The sequence below is a fragment of the Hylobates moloch genome, unplaced genomic scaffold, assembly GCF_009828535.3.
Source record: "Hylobates moloch isolate HMO894 unplaced genomic scaffold, HMol_V3 SCAFFOLD_3, whole genome shotgun sequence".
Taxonomy (NCBI): Eukaryota; Metazoa; Chordata; class Mammalia; order Primates; family Hylobatidae; genus Hylobates; species Hylobates moloch.
The window spans coordinates 54,750,679-54,758,049 of NW_026652278.1; the positions used below are offsets into that span (position 1 = coordinate 54,750,679).

A 7,371-nucleotide genomic window follows, 5' to 3' on the forward strand; every position below is an offset into this window, starting at 1 on the left:
GACTTAAAAGTGTACATATCAGTGGCATATAGTACATTCACAATGTAGTGAAATTACTACCTCTATCTAGTTCCAAAACATTTTCATCATTCCAAAATAAAACCTCATACCCGTAAAGCCGGTGCTCCCCATTTCCCCCTCCCCTCAGCCCTAGGCAACCAGCAATCTGCTATCTCTATGGATTTACCTCTTTCTACTGTGTCACATCTATAGCCATTACATTATGAATGACACAAAACATTAAGAAAATACCCTCTCAATGTTCTAATATTATTCTCTCATTCAACAAAGAAGTCACTCATATCATTGACAAATGGAATAAGTAAAGTTCCAATACATGACATTATATTTAGTTTAGTGAATTTGTATGCATATGAGAAATAGGCTAACAGTGGGCCAAATATAATACTTAATGACAATAAATTTATTGTGAAAAGAATTAAAGCATTGGATGCAACTTCATTTGTCAAATCATTGTTGAATTACAACATTTGGCTAAAGATACAAGAATTAGACAAAAATCAACAAAATATTCTGGCAGAATCAGTTAGCTATGTGGAATTCACAATAAAGAGTATTTTTATGATAGTTTTTAAATGTGGCTACAAATTCTGAACAATAAAATTATAATAATTTGTGTATGTACATATGCATATTTTGGGAAAACTGGTTATTAGACATTTACCAGTACAGCAATACCCTCAAGCATTAATGACTTGAGTCTTTAAAAAGAGAAGAAGAATAATACTGATTGCATAAGGTTAGCATGAGTTTCTCCTAGTGCAATTTCTGGCAAAGAGTAAGCGCGGTAAGTGTTAGCTATTGTTATTTACAGACAACCAAACTGAAGTTCATTGGAGTTAAGTAATCAGCCAAAGGTAGTTTAGTTTGTAAAATTATACACTCTACTATAAGCTTCTTGAAGACATGGACTTCATCTCATTCAACTGCAAGGCATTCCCAGCACCTTGAGAAAAATTCACATATTTGATACTCCAATGTGCTACAGAAAATTATTTTGAGGATTCTAATCCAGAAGAAAGAGCACTAGATTGATTGTTGGGAAGACTGGGCTTGGGTGTCACCATTGCCACTAATTCAAGAGAGAATTTTCACAAACCATTTATTGATCATCTCAAACCCTTCACATTTGTGTTCAACTTTGATCACCCTAAAATTTGTACTAACACTGAGTATTTATACTGTTATAGCAGTATCAGTCAGACTCAATCGCAAGCTTAGCAGGTCATGTAATGCTGTTTAATATCAAGTATAACATATTGAAAGTCAAGGATAAGAGTTACAGGGTTAAGTTGATGCCAGTAAAAAATTAAGTATTTGGTACAACAAGCAAGAACTTTGCAATGTGACTGTGTAAGAGAGGGCGGTCAGGGTAGAACTGGTTCTACTCTAATAACAACAGCACTACAAGAGTATTTAAATATCACAATAAAGTTGGATGCTTTTTGTGTCAATGTGAGGCTACACTGTATTATAATTATCGCAATTAAAATATTATACATACATATACAAATATAACAATTACAATTATTGTAATTATTATTCCAATTATATGTAATATATTTGATTGTGTGTGATATATTTAATTATATAATAAACTATATAATAAATATTATATTATAAACTATATAAGTAAAATTATTATTGTTATTGATTTCTGTGCTACTTGATCTCAATAAAACTTCTGGCATAAATGCCAGTATTGAAAACTGTGCTGTGAACACACAGAAGTGAGGACACCTATGCTAGTCCATGTTCTCCTAGTGTGCTTTTTACTCTGGAAGCAGTTTTTATGTCTTCCTATCCAGCTCTTTCTTCTATGGGTAGGTTTGGTTCATCCTGGTATTCACGAGGAAGGTTATACCTTCCAGCTGAGGGTTCCTACAGGATGGTAAAGGCCTAGAGGTAGCAGAGACTGATCAGTTTCCCAACAGGCTTCTACCTCCACTTCCATCCTTTTGAACCATATGAAACTGACAATATTTGACTGCTTCTAACCTTCATAGAGTTCAACTTAAAATTTTTACTTCGTTCTCAAGGAAACTTCTGGAAACACTTGAGTTTTGCTATTTGGACTTCTTTTTATTCGCAGTGTTCTGCTTCATTTGTAACTTGAAAAAGACAGTTCCTAATATGTGAATTAGGGTTTAAGGATATGTTTTCTAAATGAAAAGAATTCCTTTCTCATACTCAAGCACTAGCTAAAATCACTCTAAACAAACATAAGATAGCTATTTGATAAATAAAGAAGGGACTGGAGTGAAAAATATCAGTAACCTCTTAATGGTAAATAATTTGAAGAAAGAGCACAAACCACCAGATAATGAATATCTGTTCAGTCATGACTAAATTTTACTTTATCCATTAAATGTTTTAAATTATTAAATTTAACCAATAAAAATAGGCTCACACAATTCAAATAAATGCCACACGGGTTGTAGATATACATACATACATACATACATACAACAAATAGCAAATGTATTTTCTAGTTCTGCCCACAGGGAAAGCCTAGAAACAGCAACATTCCAATAGTAATGAACTCACAAGTGCCCAGATCTTGGTTTCTAAATATCATTCTCCAACACAAAGAACTAGAGATCTTTGGAGAAGTATTTAATAGTTAGTTTCAGGGCTGTATCAGGGAAAACATAAAAATAAGCCTGGTTCATTTTGTGATATCAGAAAGTAAAGAAGTGCTCGAAAAAGTGATGAAGACAGCTGGGCACGGTGGCTCATGCCTGTAATCCCAGGACTTTGGGAGACCAAGGGGGGCAGATCACCAGGTCAGGAGATGGAGACCATCTGGTCAACATGGTGAAACCCTGTCTCTACTAAAAATACAAATATTAGCCAGGGGTGGTGGTGTGTGCGTGTAGTCTCAGCTGCTCAGGAGGCTGAGACAGAAGAATCGCTTGAACCCGGGAGCCGGAGATTGCAGTGAGCCAAAATCGTGCCACAGCACTCCAGCCTGGGCGACAGAGAAAGACTCTGACTTAAAAAATAAATAAATAAATAAAAGATGATGATGAAGACATGATGAAAGGCACAGGAGCCAACCCAAAAGTGCTCCCAACAGCCAAAGTTTGAATAATTTGAACAAAATAATGATGGTTTGGGATTAGAATAAAAAGAATAAAATAAATATTCATGAGTCCATACAGATATTAATTTTTTCATGAATAAAGAAATAAATGGGAAAAGGAAGAACCACTGTTTCTTACAGAAAAATTCCAATTAATAAATGTAGAAAGTATGAAGAAAGAGTATATCATCATTAGACTACCACAACAATAATGGCTGTTGGCTCAATCCACCGACAGCTACTAAAATTCACGGGCAAAGATTTAAAAAGAAATAGATTATTTGCATAGTCCCAATGTATCTTCTCCAAAATAAATACTTATTAATTGCAAGGAAAAAACAATAACTACACAGTGGAGAAAGGGGCAAACACCACCTAACTAAGCAATTAAGGTTAGCGTCACTAGTAACAAAACTTATTGACGTCATATACCCTCTTAGGATGCGATGCACTAAAAAGGGAACATTGCCTTTCTGGTATCCTTCCCAAAATGCGAAACCTCAGTCTAACCGTGAAACATATTAGACAAGCCCAAATTGAGAAATGTTCTACAAAACATCTGACCTGAATTCTTTGCAGCTGTCAAGATCATAAAAGACCAGGAAAAACTGAGAAACTGTCACAGATTGGAGAAGAGACAATTAAAAGCAATGTGGGATCCTGGACAAGTTTCTGGAACAGGAAAATAAGGACATCAGTAAAAAATATATATGTATTTTATATATATATTTAAATATATATGTATTATATATGTGAGATCTGAATAAAGTCTAAAATTATATTAATAGGATTATATCAATGTTAATTTCTTAGTTTTCATAATTGTTATGTGGTTATGTTATGTTAACAATAGAGAAGGCTGGGTGAAAGGCATATAAGAAATATACTGAATTTATACATTTTCTATAAGTCTAAAATCAAGTCAAAATAGGAAAAATGCAATTTAAAATAAAAGAAAATATAATACAGTAGAACAAATTCTATAAAGATGTCCCCATATTTGCATTCTAGTCTGAGTAGTATCATTACTTTATTCTGTGCCTTTTGGCAAATCTATTCCCTCCCCTGGGCCTCAGTTTCCTCTTTTTTAAAATAAGGGGAAGAGACAAGATAGTCTTTAAGATTCTACAATTAATTCAAAGAGTCTTGTTCATTGTCTTAGAGTATGAGAATGTTGCCTATGCTCTACTCACCAGGCTAATAATTTTAATTGATTCTCATTACAAAGAAATAAATGATTATTATAGAAAATTTGGAATATTTGGGAAATCAAATCACAGCTAATATGTTAGAATATATTCTTCCAATCCTTTATTAATGTATGCACATATGTGTGATGTGACTTTTATGAAAATAGTATCATAAAAACAGTATCATAGAATACACGATATTTTTCTTGCTTCTTAAAACTTTTCCCCAGCTTTACTGAGATATAATTGGCATATAACAAACTATACATATTTACTACATGCTTTGATGATTCTTGACATATATACACACCAGCAAAACCACAATCAATGTAATGATTTTTCATCACCCCAAAAAGTTTTCTTACATCTCTTTGTAATCCTTTTCTACACCCCTCAATGTCTCTTTTTCCTCTCCACTTTTTTCTTAAGCAACCACTGATCTGCTATTACTCGCGATTCATCTGCATTTTCCAAAATTTTACATAAATGGAATTATAAATTATCTACTTGTTTTGTTTGGCTTTCTGTAATCCCCTAATGGATTATTCTTGCCTGCTGCACAGACAAAACCAATTCACTGAGACCATGGTATTGCAGTAAAGAAATAGTTTAATTAATGCAGAGCTAGCCATGCAAAAGGACTAGAGTTATTATTCAAGTTGGTCTCCCTGAGAACTCAGAGATTAGAGTTTTTATGAATGATTTGATGGGCAGGAGCCTAGGGAATGGGTGCTTCTGGTTGGTTGAGGATGAAATATAGGAGTGTAGAAAACAGTCCTTGTGCACTGAATCCATCTCTCAGTGAGGTCCACAGTACCAGTTGAGTCATGAGTCCCAGGACCAGATGGAGTTGGTCAGTTGCCAGAATGCAAAAGTCTAAAAACCATCTCAAAAGACGAATCTTAAGTTCCACAATAGTGATGTTATCTATAGGATCAGTAAGGGAAGTAACAAATCTTGTGACCTCTGACGACATGACTTGAGCAGCAAGGGATTATAGAAAAGCAAGCTAGGAGACAATAGCTGGTTATCATTTAACTACTTCTGCATTTCAGAAGAATTTAGGTCCCTCCCATAATTCTAATCTTTCGACCTAAGAAAGGTGATTTCAGTCCCTGAGCAAGAAGGAGGTTCATTTTAGGGAAGGACCTATTATTATCCTTGCTTCAAAGTTAAACTGTAAACTAAATTCCTCCAATGTTTAGCTTGGTCTGTGCTCAGGGATGAGCAAAGACCGCCAGCCTATGAAGCTAGAAGCAAGACAGAGTCAGCCATGCTAGACTTCTCTCACTGTCATAATCTGCAAAGATAGTTTCATTTCTTCTCTTGGCATAATTATTTTGATGTTCATCATATTCTTATGTGTATCAAGAGTTCATCCCTTGTTACAGCTGAGCAATATTCCATTTTGTAGCTATAGCACAAGTTGCCTATCCACTCACCTGTTGATGGACCACTCCGGTTGTTTTCAGTTTGGGACTATTATGTAGTGAATCACTATGAATATTTATGTACAGTTTTTGTTTGGACATATGCTTTTTTTTTCCCTTAGGTAAGTACCTAAGAGTGGAATGACTGGGTCATACGGTAAGCGTATGCTTAACTTTTAAACTGCCAAGCTGTTTTCTAAAGCAATAACAACACTTCACATCCCCACCATCAGTGGATGAGACTTCCAGTTACTTCACAAACTCAGACACAATTGGTATAGTCAGTTGCTTTCATTTCAGCCATTTTTTTAACACTTTAACCAACCTTTAATTGCAAAAGAAATTAATCTACAACAACATACTTTTATGTTTCTTTCATAGGTATCTATGTAATACAAGTTTGTATATTTGTAATATATAATAAACTATCTTAGATATGAGTCCTAAGAGGATGAAAATATTTTCTTGCAACTACTACTTTATGCCTATGAAGGGTCTGAACTCGTAATATCCTCCTGTCTTACACCCACGTTAATGACAGTGTCCTCTCAAAGTTTTTCATAAATTATTAATGATCTAATTCATTTAAAAAATGATTTCAGCAAATATGAAAATAGAAAATCCTATTATTCTTTATCCATTCATAATATGAGAAAAAAGAGATGATACATTCCTCTGTAGGAAAAATGGGTTTAGAGAACAGTTCTGATAGTATTTCACATGGCAAAGTATCAAAAAGCCTAAAAAGCAGCCCCCTTGCTCAGGGGGATAAAATGATTTCAATGTATTTCTCTTCTGAATTGCTTAGTAACTCCAAGTGATTTTCAAATTAGGGGGCAGATTACTGGCATTGAGTTCATAAAATTTAGATCTATCTTGAATAGGGACATTATAGAAACCAAGAACATCTCTAATCCTGCACAACTGGTGGATTCTGGAGTTAGGGACTACATGACCCAAGTCATAAGCTAAATGTCCCAAAAGATTGAACTGTAGACAACCATCTTCCAGGGAAATCTCTTGCCAATTACTAGGAAAAAATGAGCCAAAAACTTATTTAACATAAGATTCCAAACGACTCTGGAGACCTTCAGGTGGTGTATATGTTTGGCTTCGTAAGGGTGGACACACTGGGATAGGTTCTTTTTTCACCTCTTTTACTGTCTCAGCAACCACTGGCTCTTTCTCTTTTCTGGATTGAGACCAAAATTCTCTTCAGGTGCCCCTGAGACTGTCCACATAAAGACTCTTCTGATAACGCTGGACACAGATTACACCACCATCTTCAATGAGATCCATTTCAGCCATTCTAATGAGAGTGTAGGGATATCTCACTGTGGATTTAATTTGCATTTCCCTAAAGTCTAAAGTTAGTAAGCCTCTTTACATGTGCTTATTTGCCATCTTTCTATCTTCTTTGGTGAAGAGTCTCTTTAAATCTTGACCATTTTTAATCGGGTTGTCCCTCTTTTTATTATTGAGTTGTAAGATATCTTCATATATTCAAGGTGCATGTCCTTTGTTAGATATATGTTTTACAAACATTTTTTCCCAATCTATGGCTCGTCTTTTCATTTTTTTAACGGTGTTATAATTAGAGTTCATGCTTTTGTATAATATTTAAAATTTTGCAAATCTATGGTCA

The 7,371-nt window shown here is 34.5% G+C and overlaps 1 pseudogene; it reads right to left on the bottom strand.

The window, feature by feature from the left end:
- Positions 1 to 6,530: 6,530 nt before the first annotated feature.
- Positions 6,531 to 7,009, bottom strand: LOC116478828 (large ribosomal subunit protein mL50-like; annotated as a pseudogene).
- Between the last annotated feature and the right edge of the window lie 362 nt (positions 7,010 to 7,371).